Here is a 24,121-nt window from a genome sequence, read left to right on the forward strand (position 1 = left end):
ACTAGCAATCAAAATTGCGCAATTATTTCTCTCCACTAGTTGTGTTGACGCTCACTATATCTGTCCTCCAATGGGGAGACCATGCATCGAAACTGCCCTCATTTGGCTTCACGCGCTTTCGACTTTTGCCAGCAAAATACCTTGACTCCTTACGCTTGGGAGTTTTATACCGATCTGTATTCTCTTCATTGGAATGAAAGAGCCTAGACAAAAGTTTTGCCCCACAAGGGAAGAAATTAACGCAATATTAGATATAACAATCTTAGACATTAGACATTAGATAATCTTAGGTGACTGAAAACGGCCTTGATGTGAGCAGTGATAAAGAACCGCAGCCTGCAGATGTCTGTAATGTTGGTGGGACGCACGACGGACCTGTGGGCATTGCGATGTCCCGCTTTGCATCGAGTGCTTTGAAAGGTTTCATGCATCGTGAGACATGCCGTGCAATTTCCAGTGACACATGATTTTGCTTAGTATTGTAATACCGAAATATACCAATATAACAGTGCCAACGTGTTCTAGCCCGTATATATTAATCATTTCTATTACCAAAAGACTACTGCGTTATATCAACAATTAGATTATCTGACTACTGGAATACGCGTTGTTTTTAATTGGGGACATGTCCGTTCTGCTTTAGCAAAATATATTTTTAAGTTAAAAATATTTTATTTACTTCACAATTGGTTCAGATGAAATTTCACACATAATGTACTTTAATTTTTATATAGTCATTATATTTTATGGATGAGAGGGTTATATTGTGTCCCGTGGCAAACTTTAAGCTAAATTTGTTTGTTTGTTTTAAACGGGGAAAGTTTATTTTATTACATACGCGTCCCACTTAGGCACTGAAAATGTTTTGTTTTGTTGTTGTCATTATAGTGTTCCAAAAATACATATTTCGAGCTTTTTTGACGGGTACAGAGGCTGACAAGATCAAGCTTAATTTTTGTTTTCGGAAGCAATGTTCTTATAATGAAACATGTTAATAAAGGTAGCTGTTTCAATAAGAATCTATAAAATGTAAAAAAAAAACAAAAAAAAAACAACAAAACAAAGAACGATGCCCTTTTTATGTTTAGGTGCCATTTCCAAGAACTTCTGCCTTAATTGTCAGAACAGCTTTACTGAATAAACGCACGATCCGTCCCGATCAACACGCGAAAATACGATTGCCGCTTAAGAAAAAGCTAAAGAAAGCTCACTTTTAGCCCTGCTCTTCGAGCAAGGACGGACACCGCATTCGCATTGTGTCGACATGAACGCGCTGCTTTCGGTTCTGATTCTCGTAGTCTACAATATAACGTTTATAGATGGAAAGCTGAACGTTACTTTCTTACAGTCTAAATGCACTTTGTACGCGCATGAAGAAAATTCGTCTCTCAACGTGCTCAACATTGAAAACGGCAAGCCAGCATCGTCATCGCGAAATCGAGTGAAGCGAGCCCCTGAAGATGGCGGTACCAACAGAGGAATCAGCTTCAGTTACGGCGAGGCGGGGACTGGCGGAGGACAAAGATTCAGCTACGGAACAAGTGCAGGAGGAAGTTCTGTGGGTCAACCCTACAGCTACAGCTACTCCGCTCAAGGTCCAGGGTACTCTCAAGCTGCCTACCAAGGCCTTCCTGCGCGAGGAGGATTCGCCAACACGGGAGGACTTGTCGGCGGTATGACACCGGACTTTGGCGTGCAGAGACTGGGCTATGGCCTCGGCAATGGAGGTCAGCTTGGCGGAATGGCGTTCCAGGGACAGCCGGCCTTCGGAGTCATGAGGTCGAACATTGGAATGATTCCCGGTGGCGGCATGCTGGGCTTCGGTTCGCAGCCGGCGTTTGGAGGCACTGGTTTAGGACTACGCGGGGGTGGCATCAATGTAGGCTTTCCCGCAACTGTCCTTGGAACTGGTCGAATGGTAGAGAGAGGATTTGGAATTGGAACCTCTCAACTTGGACTAGGAGGATCTGGGATTGGACTGGGTGGACTGGGCGGCGGCAGAGGCATCGGCTTTGGAGTGCGGCCAGGTTTTGGTGGAGGCGGACTACAGATGGGAATGTTGCCATCACTCGGATCTGGCATGATAGGGCAATCTGGCATGTTCGGTGGCGGTCTAAGAGGCGGAAGAATTGGGGGAGCGATGATGCCCATTGGTGGTGGTCAGTTCGGTTCCCTTCGGTCTTTGGGGGGAGCCACCGGAGGGCTCAGAGGGGTCATGATGCCCATGGCGAGTGGACTTCTGTCGTCTCTTGGATCGATGAGCTCTGGCCGATTCCTTTCGTCTGGTACTGGAGGCGGTATGGGAGGTTCTAGTTTAGGCCTCCCGAGTATTGGCAGTTTGAGTAACATTGGTGGAATGGGGCTTCGAAACATGGGGGGCCTCGGAGGATTGAGAGGATTAACAAATTTAGGGGGAGGCTCACTTGGCCTCATGAATGGTGGAGGCTCCCTTTCAAGGCTTGGCGGTGGTCTGGGAGTTGCGAATGGCGGGAAATTTTCCTTGGGTAGTCTTGGCGGTTCAGGTGGAGGCCTAGGCATGGGATCAGGTGGTACGGGCGGGTTCTCACTTGGATCGGGAGGGCTCCGGGGTGGCAATGGACGATCTATGATTGGGATTTCAGGAGGTGGGTTAGGGGGAGGCCTTCGATCAGGTGGGGCTGGAGGTGGCATAGGAAGGGGCGTATCAATGGGAGCCGGTAGGGGTGGATCTCTTGGCGGTGGATTAGGTGGAGGAACTTTGGGTGGAGGCAGAGGTGGGTCTTTGGGAGGAGGGCTAGGAAGTGGATCAATGGGAGGAGGTAGAGGAGGATCTCTTGGTGGAGGCTTAAGGGGTGGATCTTTGGGGGGAGGCCGAAGTGGATCTTTGGGAGGAGGCAGAGGTGGATCTTTGGGAGGAGGCTTAGGAGGTGGAAGTACGAGAGGAGGTCGAGGCGGATCCTTTGGTGGAGGGATAGGTGGCGGATCTATGGGAGGAGGCAGAGGTGGATCTTTAGGAGTAGGTATAGGGGGCGCAAATTCGGGAGGAGGTAGAGGCGGATCTCTCGGCGGAGGATTGGGCATAGGATCTATGGCAGGAAGTAGAGGCAGATCTACGGGAGGAGGCTTAGGGGGTGGAAATGTAGGAGGAGGCAGAAGCGGATCTTTCGGCGGAGGACTAGGAGGTGGATCTATGGGAGGAGCCAGAGGTGGATCTTTGGGAGGAGGCTTAGGTGGTGGAAGTATGGGAGGAGGAAAGGGCGGATCTCTAGGTGGAGAATTAGGTGGAGGATCTATGGGAGGGGGCATAGGGGGCGGAATTTCGGGAGGTGGTAAAGGCGGATCTATCGGCGGGGGGTTAGCAGGCGCATCTATAGGAGGAGGGGGAGGCGGAGCTTCCGGTGGCGGACTAGGGAGTGGGGGTTTGGGATTGGGGACGGGTGGATCCCTTAGCGGGGCATCAGAAGGTGGATCGCTTGGAGGAAGCTTGGGTGGCGGGTCTATGGGAGAATCAACAGGCGGAGCTCACGGGGACGGAGCGAAGGGATCCCTCGGAATAGGCCTGGGAGAAGGTGGAGGATCTTTCACTGGTGAACTGAAGGATGACGGTAAAGGAGGTAAAATAGGACTGGCAGCTGGATCCCACGGGGCAGGGTTAGGTGGGAGCTTGAAGGGGGAAGCCGGTGGAGAGGGCAAGGGTATTGGTCTGTCACTTGGAGAAGGGCTGAAAGGTGGTGCCGGAGCGGTCGGTGGAGCGCTTGGCGGTAGTATGAAAGGAGGTTCGAACGGAGGAGGCGAGGGCTCGGCTGCAGCAGGATCACTCGGACTCGGATTGAAAGGTGGACACGGCGAATCTGGAGGCATAGGGCTTGACAAGAGTGGCTCTCTGGCCGGAAGCATCGACAGGGGGGCGTCATCTGGAGGGTCTTTAGGCATTGGGTTGAACGGTGAGCACGAGGGATCTGGAAAGGGCGGATCGCTTAGGGGCGGCTTAAGTGGCGGGGTCGGTGCTGACGGATCGCTTGGAGTTGGCGTAAAAACCGGGCACGAGGGAGGTGGTGTTGGCGGCAGCGCAGGCACATCCCTTGTAAGTGCTGGCCTGAAAACCGGGTCAAATATTGTAAAAGATGGAGGCGGAATCGGGGTGGGCGCTTCCCTTCACAGTGGTCCCAAGTAAAGATAAATGCTCTAATATTATTCATTCAGTACTCAAAGATCGAAACTCAGTTACCGCTGTGATTGTGCAAGTAATTTTAACATGATGCACTACTAATCATAGAAATATATCAATTAGGCAAACGACCTGAATCCAGTAAAAAAGCAGTTTGCACCTTTTATTGTTGCGGATGTTTAGTTTTTTTTATTGAGGCAGCATATAGATTTGTAAGCCTTTATGCGTTTCTTTAGCAGGTATTTCACGACAACCAAATGTATTTCTACTATTCATTGATGCATGTGAATATTTAAGAAATATTCGTATATTTATGCTGCTTAATTGAACCCTGTGGTAATTCAGTTCATCAATTGAAAATTGAAAATTGTATTTCGTGCGTTTTTAATTGTTACGCTGAAGAAACACAGTTCTATCTGGAGAAACACTCTTAAATGTGATTTTAATAAAATGGTATGCTTATAATATGGTAATATATTCCTAAGGAAAGGCGTTTTTGTTCTTTTTGTTTCTTCTAACTGCTTTACAGTAGTAATATATGTTTTCCCATTCCAGATAAAAAAGAAGAGAAGCGCTCTCGATCGTTACTGCAGGCATATACAATACGGCACTTAACAAAAATATCTACACAGACAAACTTTAAATAGGACTAAAAGCGACTATAGGACAGAGATGGCATTTTAAGGAACAAGAATTTTTCATCCATCGGTCAATCGCATAGCCAATAAGCGTTGTTTTAAAATACGTCATTCCAAATCAATTGGCTTTCGGGGTTCTCCAAGTAACGATTCAGAAATGCCCCTCTTGAATGAGTCCTTCTATTTAGTTGCACACTTTTGGCGGAAGGGAATGCATTGAAACTATTCGTAGATTGTATGTTTTCAAAGCAATCACGCTATACATTTGCTAGCGATTTGGCGCATCCTGTAACTTGTAAAGATACAAATCTTTTTTTTTCTTTTTTTTTTTAAGGAAGCTTTAGTTTCTTACAATATTATGTGTTAGCGATAGAACGCACAGATGTATCCCTGTTGAGGGTATCTTTAATTGAACATCCAGTACGGACGTGTCCTATTTTGTGTGGACGAGGCCGCTTCTACAGGGTACAGTGCACAAGTACGTCTTAGGTACAAATAAGGCCCAGTTATCGTGCTATATATAGTGCCTTTAAAGGGACACTGCAATGAAAAACAAACGTTTTTTAAAACTTTTTGGGGGATACGTATTTTTTTCTTAATATTTCCACGAATTCTATGTAACGCGAAATTAGAGCGCAGCTTTTGAGGAGGAGGACTGGAGGGTATAGAGGGGAGGGTGTAGCAGACAGCCTGCTATCATCATCAAAAGGCATAATGAAGCCAGGTGCACGGGCTGGCGTGGCTGCTAGCTCGGGTGTTCGGCACAGTCTGTCGTGGCGGCCGCACATGCCTAGTTTCGCCTCCTCGAAATAAATATATTTGCAACCTGAACCAAGCTACAACAGATGGTAAAACTCCTCCTTCTCCTCCGTACAATTCCGATTGGTGTTGAGGTCACGTGACGTCAGTTTTTCCGCTAAATCTAGCGGAGGAACTGAATTTTTTTCATAGGTGACGTGGCACGAAGACAAGTGACGTCGTTTTGCCCACTAAATTTAGCGGGAAAATTGAGGTCACGTGATCTCAACACCAATTCAATTTCCCGCTAAATTTAGCGTGGCGGTAACGTCGAAGCCGACGGCGACTCTGGGAAACCCGAAAATGGGCCTCTAAGAGCTGCGCTCCAGAGCAAATAGAATCAATTTAGGTGGAGGTCAAGGCCCGCTCTATGACGCGCCCAACAGATAAATGGCCCAACCCATTATTACTGGATTGGCTTGGCTGCTCGACCGAACAAGTTTAAAAGTGTCTCCCTTTCGTGACATCCGGTGCGTCTAGAGCACTGATCTCAATGTCTATTTTCTGGATTGCGTTTGACCAGCTTCGCCTGTGGAGGTGAATGCGGTCACCAACGTTACTAAAACACTCAGTTGGGAAACTCGCCGTCGAAACCTGGGCCGCTGGCGTCCACCGAGACCGAGCTAAATGCGACAACAGCGCCACTCTTTATCGTTTGTCTGTACTGTGGTCCCCTTGAGCTTTTTGAAAGCCTGTTTTTGCGTAAAAACAAACGAAAAAGACTCTTTTTGTATGGAATTTATTGAAGTTTAGTACCAAATGATGGGCGCGTGATGTTTTTATCATCTTTAGTTCTCAAGGTTTTGCGGAACAATTAATATTGTTTTCATACAACCTTGCCTCAGCGGGCCTTTCAGGTAGCACGTCCTGACCTAGGTGCATTTTAACGTCAGTACTTGAACGCGGCGCGTCCGCCGGGGAGGCGGGGGTGGCACCGCTCGTTCGTGTGAAGCGTCTCTAGTTTTGCACGCGCCCAGGGACCTCAATTTATTTGTGGTCCCCGGGGTTCGAAGCCTCCGCCATGTCGACGCCTACGAAGGCACAGTGTTTCTCTTTTAATGTTCCGGCGGACACTCCGGTAGATGCCATCATGGACAGCATTCAAGCCGTCGCCGGCGGGGATGGTCTGTCGTACCTGCAACACCACGGTGGAGCAAGGTTCATGGCAGCGGTCAGCACCATGGCCGCCGCACAACGACTTGTAGCGCAAGGTTTCTTGTCGCTGGGTAACGTGGAAGTCCCCCTGGAGCCAGTGGGAGCCCACGTTGTGTTTGTCTCGGTGTACCGCCTTCCCCCGTACGTGTCGGAGGAGGCACTGGTGCAAGTCCTCGCACAGTACGGCAAGGTGAAGGCGATCAACCACGTCACCTTTCGAGACCGCCCGGACGTCAGGACCGGCACCCGGGTGGTCAAGATGGAGATGTCGAAGCCGGTCCCCAACTTCGTCCACATCAAGGGACACCGGGTGATGGTGGACTACCGTGGTCTGCGACGCGTCTGCAGCCGGTGCGGGCTGGAAGGCCACATCGGACCCGCCTGCAAGACTCCACGTTGCGACAGATGTGGCGTTTTTGGGCATGCGACGGCAGGTTGCACGGCTCCTTGCCAGCGGTGCGGCCACGGCCACGCAACCACGGACTGCGTCCAGCGAAAGTCGTATGCCGCCGCCGCCAAGCAACCCAGGGAGGACCGTCCACGCACTTCGCAGCGAGTTGTCGACACCGTCTCCGACCCAGCCCCCCAGCTTTCCGGTGACGACTCGGACCCGTCCATCCGCCCGCGGACCCCACCACCTCCCCCTGTTGTCTCGGATTCCGACGCTTCGTCGAACGCCGGAGTTTCCGACAGCCAAGCTTCGGGCGCTCCATCGAACGCGGCCGCCCCTACCGACGGCCAAACTTCGGACATTCCGTGGAACGTGGACGCCAACCCCGGCAGCCAAGCGTCGCGCGTTTCATCGAACGCGGCCAGCAGCCAAGCCTCGCGCGTTCCATCGAACGTGGCCGCTAAACCCGACTGCCAAACCTCAGACGCTTCGTCGAATGCGGCCGCCATCCTTGAATCTCACAGCATTGATTCCGAAGATCTGAGCGACGATTCCGACCGCCTTTTCATCGCTGAGGAAGGCGACGTGACCCCAGGCCAGGGACATCCGCCACCCACGCCAGAGGTTTCGACGACAACGACGTCACGTGAGTCGTCCGCAGAGTCGGCATCTCCCGACGCCGACATGCCGGACGACCGCTCCGATGCCAAACGCGTTTTCTCGCCTGCTAGCGGCGGCTCGGACGCGTCTCCCGCCTCGTCAGCTAAAAAGAAGCGGCTCGGCGCGGACAATTTTGACTACGCGGAATCGCTGAAATTCTAATCGACTGTCTGCCATGTTTTTCTTTTACTTTTTTTTTCATGGGCCTACACATTTTGACGTTAAATGTGCAGGGTTTTCGGAATCCGAACAAGCAGCGCGAAGTGATACACTTTGCCCAGTCTAATCACTGCGATCTGCTCTTTTTGCAAGAAACTAATTTTTTTTCTGCCCGGGATGTGGCAGAATTTAAGGCCCGTTTTTCGATTCCTTGTTATTTTTCTCTCGCACCTTCTTGCGCGCGTGGTGTTGGCGTTTTAATATTCCGCACTTCGTTTTTGCGAGGTGCTTTTTCACTGTGCGACCCGGACGGTCGCATCCTTGTGTACAGTTTTTTTATCGGTCATGCCAAGTTTCGGGCTATAAGCGTTTACGCTCCAGTTCGTGGCGGCCACACGCCGGCGAGGGATTTTTTTAGAAGCCTTCTGCAGTATGTGCCCGAGGACGGTTTTTTCTTCCTCTGCGGGGACTTCAACTGTGTAATAGACTCTTCTCGAGACGTTCGCGGGCCTGGTCGCGGGCGGAATACCTCTGACGCTCAGGAGCTGGTTCGGCTTCTCGGGCTGCACGACCTGCGCGATGCCTGGGTCGAACTACACGGCGCTGCGTACGACTCCACGTGGTCGCGGGGCACGTCGTCGAGCCGGCTGGACCGCGTCTATGTCCAGAAACATCTTGCATCGCGTCTCCTCAGCTGCGAGGTGCTTTCCTTTCCATCAGCTGCAGGCTATGTTTCAGATCATCGCCCGGTTTCAGCGGTTTTTGATGTGTCGAGTTTTTTGTACCCACGCGGCGACACATGGCGCCTAGATATCTCGCTACTGCGGGACGAACCGTCCATCTCTAGCTTACGACAATCGATTCGGGCGTCACTGACGGCCGTTGCCTTGTCCCCCGCCCAGTGGGACGCGCTGAAGTCTGACTGCCGGTTTTTCGCGACGGCAGCTGGGAAGTCGCTTCGGCGCCGCACGACGGAGGCCCTCAATGAGGTTGTCCGTCGCATTCGCATTGTGCAGCGTGGTGTTGTGCGCACCTCCTTGATGTTTGAGTACCTCACGGTTCTTCGCGATCGCCATCAACGTCTGTTGAGCATGTCCTCTCGAAGTGCTGTGGCGCAGCGGCTGCGTGACCAGCCGGTGGAAGACCCGGAGGTGCTCCGGTGCCTCCGTGCCACACGCGCCGGTGGGGACGGGTACTCGTACGTTCCCAATGTACATCTCGCGGACGGTAGCCTTTCGGAGGACCCCCGTGAAATTGGCGCGGTGTTCCGAAATTTCTTTTCGTCCCTATTTTGCTCGAACCCCGCCGTAAACATCTCGAATTTCGCCGAGCGGGTTCGCCTTTTTTGCGGAGATCTCCCGGCCTGCCCTGATGATCTCGGCTCCTCTCTGTTCCGTCCTACAACACGCGAGGAACTCTTTGACGTCCTCCGGGCTATGAAAGTCGGGTCTGCCCCAGGCCCCGACGGCTTACCAGCCGAATTTTACGTCACTTTTTGGGATGTCCTGGCGAATCCCCTAGTCCAGCTTGTGAACGGTTTTCTGGAGACAGGCGAAGTTCCACCATCCTTCAGAAGAGGTCGCGTCATCCTCCTCCCAAAGGAGGGTGGCTCTTCATCGGATCCTGCGGCTTGGCGACCTATCACTCTGTTAAACGCAGACTATAAGATAGTAGCGTCTCTACTCGTCTCGCGCCTCCGTACGGTCATGCCCCATGTGGTGAGCCCTGTTCAAACGTGTTCGGTGCCTGGGAGAAACATTTTTTCGTCCCTGTCACTCACACGAGACCTCTTTTCGTACGCGAATTTTACCCATCTGTCGGGGGCCTGTGTCTCCCTCGATCAAGCGAAAGCGTTTGATAGGGTTGAGCATAGTTATCTGTTCGAGGTCCTGAGAGCCTTTCGCTTCCCCGAGACTTTCATTTCGTTACTTCAGTCCCTATACAGCGGACTGACTGGCCATTTGCAAGTCAACGGGTGTCTTCTTCCGCCTTTTCCAGTAAGTAGGGGAGTACGACAGGGCTGCCCGTTGTCTCCCTTACTCTACGTTCTTAGTCTTGATCCGCTTCTCCGACGTCTTGCATCCTGCCCCCGGATTTGTGGCTTTCCGCTGCCCGGCCGGGACTCAGTCGTGGTTAGCGCCTACGCAGACGACGTCAGTTTGTTTGTCCGCAACTCTGACAGTTTTGAGGCTGCTGGACAGCTGTTCTTGGAGTATGGCGCACTTTCTGGGGCTTGTTTAAACACTACCAAGAGCCAGGCTTTGGAGTTTGGAGGCTCCCCTTCCGCTCTACCTGCGGATATCCAGATTGTGAACGAGCTCCGAGTTCTCGGCGTGTTTTTTGACTCTCGTGGAGTGGCACCCCGCACGTGGGAGGTTGTAGCATCCGCCGTTGAACGTCAGGTGGCTGTTGCAGGGACCTTTACGCTCTCCCTCCGCGACAGAGCTTACCTAGTAAGAGCTGTTTTTTGTGGGCAACTTTTCTATGTTGCTCACATTGCACTTCCCCCTTCTCGATTCGCTAGCCGCATCACCTCATGTCTCTTCCGGTTTTACTGGAGCAGGGGCACTGAGCTAGTGACAAGGTCGGTGCTCCGCCTTCCCACGTCACTGGGCGGAAGGGGCATGCCCTGCGTCAGCACGGTGTGCCGCCTGCTCTCCCTCCGCACTGTTCTAGGGGTGTTAGATGACACGGATCACCCGGCACGGTCCCTGGCTCTTTATTTTCTAGGGCCCTCGCGCCGAGTGCTTGTTCCTCGCGCGTTGGGCAACCTTTACCCGAGCGCAGAAGCAACGCCACCGTTTTACCAAGCGGTGGTGGCTTGCCAAGAAGAGTTGAGGCAGGCGTTACCAGACCTCGAAGTACGCGAAGTGCCACCGGCTCGCGTCGTCGAAGAGCTCTGCGTGACCCGGATCGCTCGTGAGCAGAGGGATCGGGCGAACGCCTTTCCGTGGACCTGGTCGGTTTCTCGCCGCCTTCCCGGACCTATGGAGGATTTTGAGTGGCGTCGGGGCTGGGGTGTCCTTCCAACGAGACAACGACTCCACCGCTGGGGCATCGTTCCCGACCCTAAGTGCCCCAACTGTGGACAGGTAGAAACAAACACCCATGTTTTCTTTGATTGTCCCGTTGCGCGCTCATTTTGGCGTTTGGTGCACCATGGCTTCCGGGGCATCGGCATCTGGAACTTTGTGTCAGGCGGTAGGTGCCCCCGCGGGGGCTTCGCCCTCCTCCTGTTGGCAGTCGGCCAACTGGTCCTCTGGCAGAATCGTTGTGCGGCGGTTGGCCAGCAACGACGATCTCGTGCAATGTGGCCAGTCCTCTCTCGACTGCGGGGTACCCTGCTCCGTCACCTAGACTCCGAGCTCTTTTGGTTGGGCGAGGAAGAGTTCCTCAGGCGGTGGTCTTGCCGCTACGTCCGGCTGGTCGGTGGTCACATCCACTTGCTTTTCGCGCCTCTCGCACAGGTGTGAGAGGCGTGGGGTGGGGTGAAAGGGGGGGGGGGGGGGATATGACGTTAGCCAGCCGAACGCTACGCCTGGCTTACACTGACATTTCTTAGATAAAGGAGAGAACCCTCCTCGTGTGTGCTGATGAGATGTAAACAGCGGCCATATTTGGTTCGCTAAGTTATGTTTTTTCGTTACCTCCGTCCCTGGATCTTTGTAGCGTACATGTTCCTATTGTATACCGGTGTGATTTACGTCTTGCAGTTTACAGTGTCAATAAACTTTTCTTTAAACCCTGTAACATCTACCGCTGTATCTGTTCTTAAAAGGACCATGAAATGACCTTTTTACTTTTTCCAGATAACTTTTACATAAAACCGTCAATGTTTACTGAATGCCGAACAGGCATCCGTTTTCGTCTCGGTTTATTAACTTCTACACAAAAAATTATTGAAATATCGACTTTTTCATTCTCTCCAACTGACCGCAAAAGAAGCCGTGACGTAGGCCGTTTCCGGAACCGGAAGTTCTCTCGGCAGTAGGAGAATGGGAGTGTTAGCGGCAACGAGTTGGGGTGCGCCGGTAGGTTTTACTGCGCTGATGTCACCGACGTATTTCCTGAATCGGCGCCTCTCATCGCCGCATCGCAGCTGAGCGAAATTCAATGAGATATGTTGCGCTACAGCGACAGCATGGGACTAGACCCATACGCCGGTATGCCTGTTGGGAAGTGCAGCGAGTCTTCCGGTGAAGACTCCAGAAGTCAACCACCCCGTCATTGTTGGCAGAAGGGCCGGCCCGTGTCAGTCGTTTGCAAAGCGACGTAGATGGCGTTTTTCGTGGCCTCGGAGATGCAGAAGCGAGCCGACGTTAAAAAAGATACGTTTGAACTACGAGTGTCAGCAAGAGCCACGTAAATACCTGTTTACACTCGGAGCGGACGCGCGCGCTTGATGGAAGTCTTGTATTCGCGCTGTTTGTAAGCGCTTCGGGACCGTTCTTTTACGACTGCAACTCGATACTGACGCGACACTCGGCAAAGGAAGGTTGGACCGGGGTTGTACGTATACCTCCCACGAACTGTTATAGCTCGACAGTGACGTGCAGTCTGTCAGAATAAAAATGGCATACCAATAACAAAGTGTACATACCGTGTTACGAAGGTAATCCATACGGCGTTTATTTCAGCTCTATATCACAAAAAACAAGAAGATAGAATCGACGAGAGTCCCTTTTCGACGAGTGTTCGTCAACACTGCCTCGGAAAACAAGGGGAAGAGATTGACCTCACCTCTTAATCGAGAATTGAGGTCGGTGATCAAACTATAATACGGGAAGGGTCCACAAGGGTCGCGCGGGCATATTCCATTTAGCACGTTAGCCGATCGTAGGCAGACGGTCTTGCGACGAAGCAACGCAGCGCCGAGTTGGAATGCCTGCTAGGCCTATACGCTTCGTCGGAGTCGGTGGATCCAGCGTTCTTGTTCGTCGTGGTCTGTTTTAAGTACTGTTTTCTTGCTGCTTGAAGTCGGCACGCGCGGGAAAAACACGTAGAAAAATAAACGTTCAGTCAGTCAGAGTTTGGGAGGAAGGAAAACAAAGAAAATAAATGGTCGTCGGTCGCCCGCCACCCAAGTAACTGTCGGCCCTGCCCTACTGCGCACACGCAGTAGTTGCTTCGTTTACCACACGATAGATGGCGCCTGGCTCTCAGCATTATCAAATTTGGCAATTTTCGCCACACATCTCTAATTATGCTACAAAATGTGGATCTGGATATTATTTAACAAAACTTTTAGGAAACATTCGCCGGCTATTTATTGTTTACGATCGCGGTGCTGGTGAGGTAGGCTCTTACCCAATAGGCGACCTGGATTTGGCTGACGTGCTCCATTTCCGCAGATGCATCGTAGTGAACAGGCGAAGGAAGGAAGGCGCAAAAGAGTCCAGTTTTCTTTTAAAAGTTCTATGGCAAATAATTTTTTTGGCTCCCTATTTTTGTGTTTTTGTGTTTCTTTTCACACCTTTTACGACGTGCGGTGGTTGAAACTCGATTTTAAAATCATTTCATGGTCCCTTTAAGCCAAAATAGAAGTCACGTGCAGTTCTTCGAAAGGCCGCTGCGGGAGAAATGGTGGCGCTGTGTTCGTCATTAGCTCGGTGCTCGGAGACAGATTGGGGCCACTTTTTCAAAGCTGTCTCTATGGGAGTTTCCCAACTGAGTGTTTTAGTAACGTTGGCGGTCACGGTCGGCCATTTCTTTGGTAGAGTGATATTATCTCTAGCCGTCTTAATAATATGGCGCACAGCGCTATGGCGGCAGGCTGTCATATAAATAACCGTGGGTCTAGTAAACTATACCTAGGGTGATATGTCGTGCTTGATTGAAGTTGTTTGACGAAGCGGATTCTTGAAACCCGGCGTGAACGGTAGCCCCGTATTTGAGGACCCGGTGAAAGTTCTACAAAAGCGCAGCACCTTGGGAAAGCAGCGCAGCTCGCATTGAAAGGAGACGCCGTACCGGCGTCTGGTATCGACGCTTTTTTTTATGCGACTTTCGATGCGTGCTGTGCTGCTTTTCGCCGGTGCTGCGATTTCGTGAAACTTTCACCGGGTCCTCAAAGATCGGGCTACCGTTCATGCCAGGGTTTTAACAAAATGTTTCGTTGAACAATTTCAATCACGAACGAGATATCACCCACGGCTATTTTTATGCAGCCTGTCACCACTGATCTCTTTTGTAGTAGGCTGAATCGTGGACCGCGGCCTCGGGAGCTGAGGCCGAGTTTCGGCACCGGCGGCCATTGATCGACACCACCAAATGCATGGGACTCTATGGGAAAAACAAGAAAAAGTGTCGTTTTCCCTATTTCTAAGCTGTTGTCCGCACTGAAACGTTTTGGCTGCTTTTCGATAAGCCCGTCAAATAGCTTGCGTACATACATTAAAACTGACAGCCCTCGCAGATCTAATAAATAAATATTTCGTGGTCGACAGTGACTCCGCTGGGCGAAAAATGTAGGGCAGTTCAATGAGGCGACAGTTCCCTAGAGGTACCGTAAAGTCGGTGGCGGTTTCGTTTAGTTGGGTTTAGCAGACGACAAGCTCGAAGGCTTTGATACGCGGGATTCGCCCCCTCCCGGAAAGCCGCTGTCGAGATGGAATTTTTTTGTCATTCATCAACTTCTGGTCTTCTCCGAGGACGGTCTGATTGAAGGCAAGTTCCATTGTTTACTCCACTACGAGAGCAAGCTTGCCAGCTGATCCGTAAGTGCTCCGGTACGTTTGATTTTTAGAGCGCAGCTCTTAGGGGCCCGTTCCCGGCTTGAGCGGCGTCGCCGTCGGCGTCGGCGTCGCCGTCGCCGTCGGCGTAACCAAGGTCATCCCAAGGTCACGTGACCCCTCCCAAGGTCATCTCAAGGTCACGTGACCCCACGTGACCCCCTGAAGGTCACGTGACCCCTTCCAAGGTCATCTCAAGGTCACGTGACCCCAAGATGACCCCACGTGACCCTTTGAAGGTCACGTGACCCCCAAGTCACGTGACCCCTCTGAGGTCACGTGACCCCCGAGGTCACGTGGTCGGCTCCCCAAGGTCACGTGACCCCCGAGGTCACGTGACCCCCAAGGTCACGTGACCCCTTCCAAGGTCATCTCAAGGTCACGTGACCCCACGTGACCCCCAGGTCACGTGACCCCTCTGAGGTCACGTGACCCCTCTGAGGTCACGTGACCCCCCGAGGTCACGTGACCCCTCCAGGTCACGTGACCCCCAAGGTCACGTGGGGGTCACCTTTGGGGTCACGTGGCCTTGAGGTCACCCCCAGGTCACGCCTCCCCGAGGTCACGTGACCCCCTCCCCGAAGTCACGTGACACCCCCCCCCGGAGCATATTAAAGAATGAGGGGAGGAGGAGGAGAAGGGGGAGGGGTCTACCCTCCCCTCAGTACCCTTCACTCCTCCTCCTCAAGAGCTGCGCTCCAATTCGGCGTTACAGGGATTTGTAAACGGCTTTCACTTTTTTTTAATCGGCGTTCGAACGTTTGACCAATACCGATTCGATCTCCAAAAACTCGACATAGAGAACACAGCGCACCATAAAATACTCGCCTCCGAGCACAGCGTACACTCTTCAATGTTCTTATTTTTGTGCGTTTCTCCCATAGACTTGCGTGTATTGCCTAGTGTCAAGCAATGACCGCCCGTGGCGACAACGACGGGCTCCCGATCCGCGATCCAGCTTACTACAATAGAGATCAATGCCTGCCACCACAACATCCACAACGCTGTCTGCCATGGATGGATGATAGTGGCTGCACCAGCTGTACATTGGCTAGAGGTAATATAACTCTACCAAACAGATTTCCGCCAGTGGCCGCATTCGCGGAGCGGGCAAATGCGATCCAGCAAAAAGACATACGGACTAGTGGTCTAGGGTCACTGGAGCGTCTAGTCTGGCGTCTGACACCGCCTGCTAGTCGTGCGAGCAGACCTGCGGCAGCCTGTGGCATCGTATGCTATTTCACCACCGTCTATCGTCGTCTGCAATGCCTCTAAAACGCGGACATGAAAGCTGCGCGTTGGCGTCCGTTTTCGCCTTTTTTCGACTGCTATTCCGCCCCGTCTAAAAAAGTTCTACAGTGCTCGCAACACTCGACCATGAAAGCGGCGCTCTAGTGTTTCATCATGGGCGAACGACAGTCCAATATAAGTGCTTGTCAGCGTCTGTCGATGTGTCGTAGAAAGCGACCGAGAGGACTAAAAATGCCACAAAATAAATATGCAATCCTTTCAGCATTTATGTTGTTGGTATTTTTCCCCCTGGCATCCGCGTTTAAGGTTAGTGAGCGTCATGACGCACAATTATAAGATTGCTTAAAAATATTTGCTTTGCAGGCCAGATGCACTGCAAAACTTGACAGCTACTTGCCTTTCGAAGCGAAATTACAGGAGCATACTTGAACTAACTTGATGCGAGTCGAACACCCGACTGCCTCCAGCCAAATGGCTCGCAAATTCTAAGCTCTGCAGCAATCTTCTCGGTATTTAAACCATGTTTGCAATCATGACGGTTGCACAAATCACTGATCCGCGGAACCGCTTTTACGGCAACCAACATCTCTTGTTTGCATCAAAACGTAAAAACGAACTAATCAAGGCAGATCGAGCAACATAGTTGTCATGGGACGCTAGGTTTAGGCCTGTGCCGCTACAGAAACAAGCACACGCATAGCTCTTGCGAAGGCGCGTCCTTGCTACAGTTGTTTGTTGCAAACTACGTCGGACACCGATATCTTCCGCTGAACACTTTGGTAAACGCAAAACGACCCGCACTCGAAAAAATAAACGAGCTCGACGTGCTGCGTCCGTAGAGCACGTACTCCGCAGACGCCGGCAGCCATGTTTATACTCGCTTCACACAAATGCGGAAAAAGCAATCTTAAGATACTTTTGAAAAAAAATAAGAAAAAATAAAAACACGATGACTCCACCTAAATTTTTGGTTTCTCAAAATAATTTTCTATTACAATACTATTCTGTCGTGGAGATAAAATTGTAACCCCATTATTCCGCACGTCACTCATCTTTAAACGCAGTGAGAAATGTAAACACCTTGTAAGCACGGGGCGTGAGGAAGCGGGCTGCATCCTTGACGTTCTCACCTAACTTTTAGTGTAACAACGTGAATATTACTATTTTTTTTCTGCGGTAAGAAAAAAAAAAAAAAAAAAAAAGAGCATACTTGTCCCATCTATGCCCTTAGGAAAAAAAAATCATTCTAGTGTCCCTTTAAGGCGGCGCTCCCATGGCCGCGATGATAATACAAGCGGTGACGGTTCAAGGTCTGGTTCGCGGTACATATGTCGTGCGATTCAGGCAGTTTGTTCTTAACGCAATTGCAGGACCACGCTATCTGCAGTTTTTAGCATGGGACGTGATGTTCACCTCTCAAATCGTAGCTCGTAATAACAAAAAAGAAAATGAAAAGTTTTGATATTTTTAAACGCTTTTAGAAATCTAGTTTTTTTTAGTAAAACAAATCGGGATCTTATTTTATTCGTAATTAAGGTAACATAACCTGCTGGTCTGTATTGACGTCACTTTCCAATTATCTGACACATCTCTTTCTTATCTGAAAAAGGCCTTCTTTATACCAGTTTAAAGTGTTCTAACCTTTTTAACATAATAAATAAACAAAAGAATCACGGCATATTTGTGCTGGACCTAGTATTAACTCAGCATAACAGATATTAAAAGCGCAACACAAATTTGTTTTGTGTTGTGCTTTTAACGTAGCAGTAACAGTTCAAAATTCACGTTTTGGCGATCGAAGTTCTTTCCGACTGTGTTGTTGCACCTTGCCCCATATCTTGTAATTGTATCCCACGAAGCCAGATAAGCTATGTTCTTGTTTATTTTCTACATATTTGTGAGTAGGTTTTTCCGCATTTCTATTAGAGCTTTATTTAAACTATTTTTAAATATGACGATTTTTTAAAGCTTACATTTAATGTTGAATAACGTGCTTCCGAAGGAAATTATAGTTATTTTGAAAGCGACTTCATTATACGAGTTTTCCGCAATTTACCGAAATGCCTTTTTGTAATCAGGATTTTTTTGAAAGCGAATGAATTGTTCTGCATGTAAAAGAGGACGATTAAGCTTCAGCTTTACGAGTGGAACGCGATAGCCTTATCGGGCCCCGTTCGCATAGCCTTCTCATTCGCTTCCCATGCTCTTCCTACCAGGAAGCAGAAAGTACGGCGGACATGGCCTAGTCAGTAGCGTGTCGGGCTCGCAAGCGAAGGGTCGTGGGTTCGAACCCACCCAAAATCAGTCAAAGTTTCCTTAAAGGGAAATAAATTGCTTCGCAAAGTGGAAGGATATGAGACATCCCGCGACCTTTAATTCGCATGACATGCATTTTAGTTCCTTTCAATCCACGCGGGACATCACGTTTCACGAGAGCGTTGTGGGTTGTTTGCAATTCCCGCGCGAAGTGACGTGGCTGTGACGTCATGACCCTATCGACCAATCAGGATTTTCGCGTTACGACGCCGGCTTTTCTGCCACGCCACCGTGTGAAATCCGTAACCAGATTTTCTGCGACACGAGCTCAATAACGCAATCACGTTAAATGAAAAATCCAGCAGTAGTTGAAGCAACGCTTTTGAGGCATCTTTTGACCGTGTGACTTAGCTTTTCTATGTGAAGCACCCACAGGCAACAAGAATGGCGCTGTTGCCACTCATCACAATGATGCCAACTCGGGTCATTTCACCACCGCAACCGCTGTGTTTGCAGCGGTCACTGCGGTCCCTTGATACTTATTTTACAAGTAACGACAACCAATACAAATGACACAGCACATTCGCCGGAGAAAAGTAGTGGCATTCAGTTCAAACGTCTGCTGTGCGCCGCCATTCCCTTTCTAGAACCTGCATCGTCACGCAGTCGGGGCTTCAAAGAATGTCGCTTCTTGCAGAAAGCTCTTATCTAGGGACTTCATTGCAGACTAAAGTCTCTAGATAAGAGGCTCCTACATGTAGCGACATTCTTTGAAGCGCCGACTGCGTGACGGTGCAGGTTTTAGGAAGCAAATGGCAGCACACATCAGAGGTTTGAACTAAATGCCGCCATTTTTCTCCAGCGAATGTGCTGTGTCATTTTTATTGGTTGTCGTTATTTGTAAAATAACTATCAAGGGACTTTACTGCAGACGAGCGGCGCGTGACTATAATTTAAGAAATTATTGCATGGACGCTATTCTTTTATTTGAATTACTATAGACCACTGGTTCTCAAAGGGGGGTCCGCGAAGGCATTCAAGGGGTCCCGAAGTCCTTCCTCCTCAGTCAAGCCCGGCAATAAAAGTTGTATATTATTATTTTCTTTTTTTTTAGATTGTGAAGAATCGCTTTAATTATCTGGGTAGTTCTTTCGACTTTATGTGATTGAGAGAAGTCTACTTTACACGAGCCCCTAGTTATGTCCATTCATTAAATGATTATCATAATTAATCGATATTTTTTCCTTCCCTCACCACAAACAGGGTCCTCCATCATCTCCGCCGATCCATAAGGGGTCCGCGAAACATCTATGGTTGAGAACCACTGCTATAGACCTTTACATCGCATATCACCCGGGTGAAAAATGTCGAGTCACTGAGCTGTGGACGCATAAGCAGGGTCTGATATACCGCGCAGCAGAGCAAAAGCGCATGCTCAAAAAGCGTTCCACAGCAGGGGCCCTAATCTGGACACTAGGCGAAAAAGTCGGCGAGAAATCTGGCGGCCGTGATTGGCCAACTCCGCACTTGACCTTGGCGGCGGCCAATCAGAACCGCCGGATTTCTCGGCGACTTTTTCGTCAAAAGTCCACATTAGGGCCCCAGAGCAGACAAAGACGGCAGCGTGCAGAAGCCGATTTTCGCAAAGATCTGTAGTATGTTTCGTCACGTCCGACCGCAGTCGAAGCCGCATACTAAAATACTATAACCGCAAATCACTGGGCCTTCTGTATAATGATTGGATTGGCAATAAAAGAACTGGTAAAGAGGCAATACAAATACCATGACGTTGCGTTTTCAAGGTTGTTTGATTCGTCCCATGGACTGGTAGCTTTGGCTGCGTCTGAATTGAAGGTCTAACGAAGTAAGGAAGTCATCGGAAGTTTCGTTCTAAAGCACCAGAATGATGAGAGCGGTGCTCGCGTTCGTGATACGGAAGGAAGCCTACAATATACCGTCCGAAAAAAAAAGAAACACGAAAAGTAAGAAACGCGAAAATAGCAGATAAAGAAATTAGAAATGAAAAAAAAAAACAAGGAGGGAAAGAAGGTGGAGGAAAGGTGGCGATTAATATTGCACACATACATACACAGAGGCTCGCACGCACACGCGCAGATACACACACACGCGTGTCAGTACCCATACATAGACACACACAAAGTCTCGAAGGTGGGTTCGGAATGTTAGGATGAAGCAGAATCGGTCTACAGTTTTATGTACCTCAGACAAACTTCCAGTGGGAATACTTGTACCCAAGACCCGTTTGTAAAGAGAGAAGTTGGCTAACGTGTGTTCGACGTCAATCTCGTTCTGCTGAGAGCACAGAGTGGAAATTGTTTGATGTTTTCGGATATCTGCGACTGTGGGTATGCTATAGAACCGAATGGATAAGACTGCGAAAATATATATCTGCTATATTGTGCACTTTGCGTGAGACGTAGAATAGAAAATACACTGACCACCTTAATTTCAGGTCATTTTGGAGGGGGGGGGGGGGGGAGGGGGACCGTGAAGGTGGACATATTGGAAGTGGAGACGTATATGCTGGCTTCTTAGATAAATTTGAGGGGATGCCAGCATCATCTTGCTGTGTTGATTGCTGATCGCTGACCCTCTCCATTCTGGGAAGCTCTTGTGAGGGTGTTGAAAAGGGAGGCCACATGTTGGCTCGTCGTATCCGTGTAGTGGCGCTGCATTTCATGATGAGCTTTGCTGGATCCGCGGTCCCGCACCGAGGGCATCCACCGGTAGTAATCCTTTCTGTGTCGTCTGGGGTCCACATTCACCTGGGTGCTGGGTTCCAGATTGACCGCATTCATTTGTTCAGTTTAGTCTGCAGGGCTGGTGTTAGTGCCGTCCTAATGCGGATGCGACGCTGGATAATGCGGTCCCTCCGGCCTGCTGGTCGCTAAACGGGCCTTGAGAAATCAGGACTACTAGGGCCTTGCACCGCCTGATGTTTCCCAGGAAGAGCAACTTGTCATGGTCGTTATTACGTGCTTTAAAAATAAATAACTTTGCTTCGGACACTCAAGAATGATCTCATGAATTTCTTTACCGATGACAGTCATCTATGGACATAGCCAAGGAAGTCACAAAAGCTCAAATTTGTACAAAGACAACTCCATATGTTCTAGCGATCGATCGATAGGGAACCTAGGTTAATTTGTTGCCCGCCCGGGTAGTTACTATGAAGTTAAGACGTTTCTTTGAAATATATACACCAGCAAAGCCCTAAAACTGTCTATTGCGTGCCAACGTATATTTAGGGATACTGCACATAAAACATTTCTACATATCAGCGTGCAAAATATAATTTGCCATGTATAAAACTTAATGTCAATTTCGACTGACTTGGACGTTTTTGCCATGCATGCAAAATTCGCGTTTTCAAGCGCCTGTGCAAGATTTACAGCTAGCGTTAGTGAGAAATTAGGGTTTGATATGGCCCTATTGCTATAATGATGAAGCAAGAGGACGAGGACGAGTTGAAGAAAATAATACATTATGCGACCGAAGCGAAGGCACTATTAGCGCCAAGATGTTTCGGTGGCGCCCCCTTGCGGTTTCCGTTCGTGACGACACACGCATGATTTTGCTCGCCATGGCGTCACGAGTTTGAATCCTGGCCACTTACCATCACTTCCAAACTACACGTCGTTTCAGCGTAAGTCAAGACGCAACCCACGGGGCGATCGGATATATCTAGCAGCGTCGAAAGCGCAAGTAACTATACCTTTTTCAGTTGATGATTGTTTAAGCAATAATAGAACACGTGACAAATAGCATGATGGTGCGCTTTTGAAGTTGTCTCATTGCTATCACTAGCTCGCGGCGTCGGCTGCGTCGAGACTTTAGATTAAACAAAGTATGGAATTCTGATGGTGTGCGTAAAACGCACTATAAAAGCTTGAATTCATGGCATTTTGGAATCGTACCAAAGAGTCCGGCACCGTTTTTATTTCCGTCGATATTATCAAAATTAATCTAAATAACGACATCATGATTGAGCGTTTGGCGAATCACGAATGCCGGCCACACCGGTGCTCTAGTTCGCACACACTGCCAATGCGGAGCGTCACTTCGTCTGCTTTTTGCACAAGAGTTCCGGTGACGACAGAACGCCGAGCAATTATTGGCTTATTGAAAAATATAGTGAGTAGACCATGAGTCATTTAGCATTGGCTGTGTTTCAAATCTTACTCGGAAGGATATTAGTTACTCCTGGGGATCATGTCACAAGACAGATAGAGCAGTGCTGGACGGGGATAGGTTTTTGAACGCCAAGGTGCAGAACATATACCCTAGAGTGACATCGAGTAAATTTTGATTCTCTTAATCAAAGGCAATAAGAGCACGGCGTAGGTTTTGACGTCACCGCAACTCCTGCGCAAGAAGCAGACGATCTCCGCATAGTCGCAGACAGCTTAAGAAACCCAGGGCGTGGCTAGTCCTGGCATCTCATTATCGCTTCGCTTCATTAAAGTTGTGGCATTAACCGATAAAAAAGACGAAGAAAGGCACAAGACGCGTGAACGTAATAATTATCGTCCCACGTTTCTTGAGCTGCCGGTGACTTATACTGCTCTGTGTTACATCATGAAACCTGATTGATTCAACCTGCTGACCGTTTCAGGACCACGCAGATTTCCCAGCACCCAGTTGGCGAAGGTGGGCGGAGCGTAAGTTCGTCTGCTACTTTTGCAGGGGTTGTGGTGACGTCAGAGCGCCGAGCTCTGAGCGACTCTGATTGAAAAATAGTGGGTAGACCTCGATGCAGCTTGCTTTAAGGTCTACCCAATATCCTTCAATCAGGGCCAATCAGAGCTCGACGTTCTGACATTGCTACAACCCTTGCAAAAGTAGCAGACGAACTTCCGTTTCGCATAGACATTGAACGACCGACACGGCGTGGTTGCTTGGGATTCCTTGTATCCCTTACGTAGTATATATAGTCTGTTAAGCAAAATAGAATGTAGCTAGCGCATTTTATTGTGCTAATAAATATATTTGGAAAGCTCATTGTAGTTTTTTATACATAGGGTGTCCGAAGTCACCACGCGCAATCTAAAAAGGGCCATAAAAATTGACGCCTGCATTTAGCAATGCGAACTTTTCGTTAAAGGTGTATTTCACAGGTTGGGTTTGCCTCGTAATAGTACAAAGCGTGGTTTTTTCCCCCATAAAAATAGGGCCAAGAAACTTGCCAGGGGCAACGGCGGGTGACGGCGCAGACGATCAAATCGAGTAGCGGGGCGAGTTTGGCGCTCGTATTGATAGATGGCGATACCTCCTTAACGAGACTGCTCTCAACCACAGTGGTTTATTAAAATGAACATAATATTTTTGTAATGCACCTGTGGTTAAAAAATAAATCCCGACAGTAAAAGCAAAACAAGAAAAAAACGCGTTTGCATAACGACGGCGCTTTTGCTGCCAACGGATTTCGTCTGCGTGTCGTCTGCTTTCTTTCGCTGGTCTGCTACACCTTCGGACGCTGCTCCCGACGCCATCTATCAATACGCGCGCCAAACGCACCCCGCAACTGGACTCGGTCGTCTGCGTCGCCGTCCACTGTTAACCCTGTCAAGTTTTTTGGCCCTATGTTTTACAGAAAGGAAGCTAGGCTTTGTAATTTTACAAGAAAAACCGACCTGCCAAATACACCTTTGGTGAAAAGTTTAGATTTCTAAGTGCGCGCGTCGAGTTCTACGGTCAATTTTAGATCGAACCTGGTGACTTGGGACACCCTATATTTCTTCACCACTTTGTACACATATAGAACTCAAATTGATAAGGCATAGCGCGACTTTTACATTTTGGACCGGCATTGATACATTGGTCTTTATATATTTATCTACTCAGTATACCACAGGCAAACAAGGAGAGAAAGAAATTGAGGCACGGACCACTTTGTTTGTCAATGCATTGCAAT

General features: G+C 49.4%; 1 pseudogene; it reads left to right on the forward strand.

The window, feature by feature from the left end:
• The first annotated feature begins 1,264 nt into the window (after positions 1-1,264).
• Positions 1,265-4,153, forward strand: LOC115317111 (annotated as a pseudogene).
• Positions 4,154-24,121: the final 19,968 nt, after the last annotated feature.

The sequence above is a fragment of the Ixodes scapularis genome, unplaced genomic scaffold (assembly GCF_016920785.2).
Source record: "Ixodes scapularis isolate PalLabHiFi unplaced genomic scaffold, ASM1692078v2 PGA_scaffold2__306_contigs__length_199485367, whole genome shotgun sequence".
NCBI lineage: Eukaryota > Metazoa > Arthropoda > Arachnida > Ixodida > Ixodidae > Ixodes > Ixodes scapularis.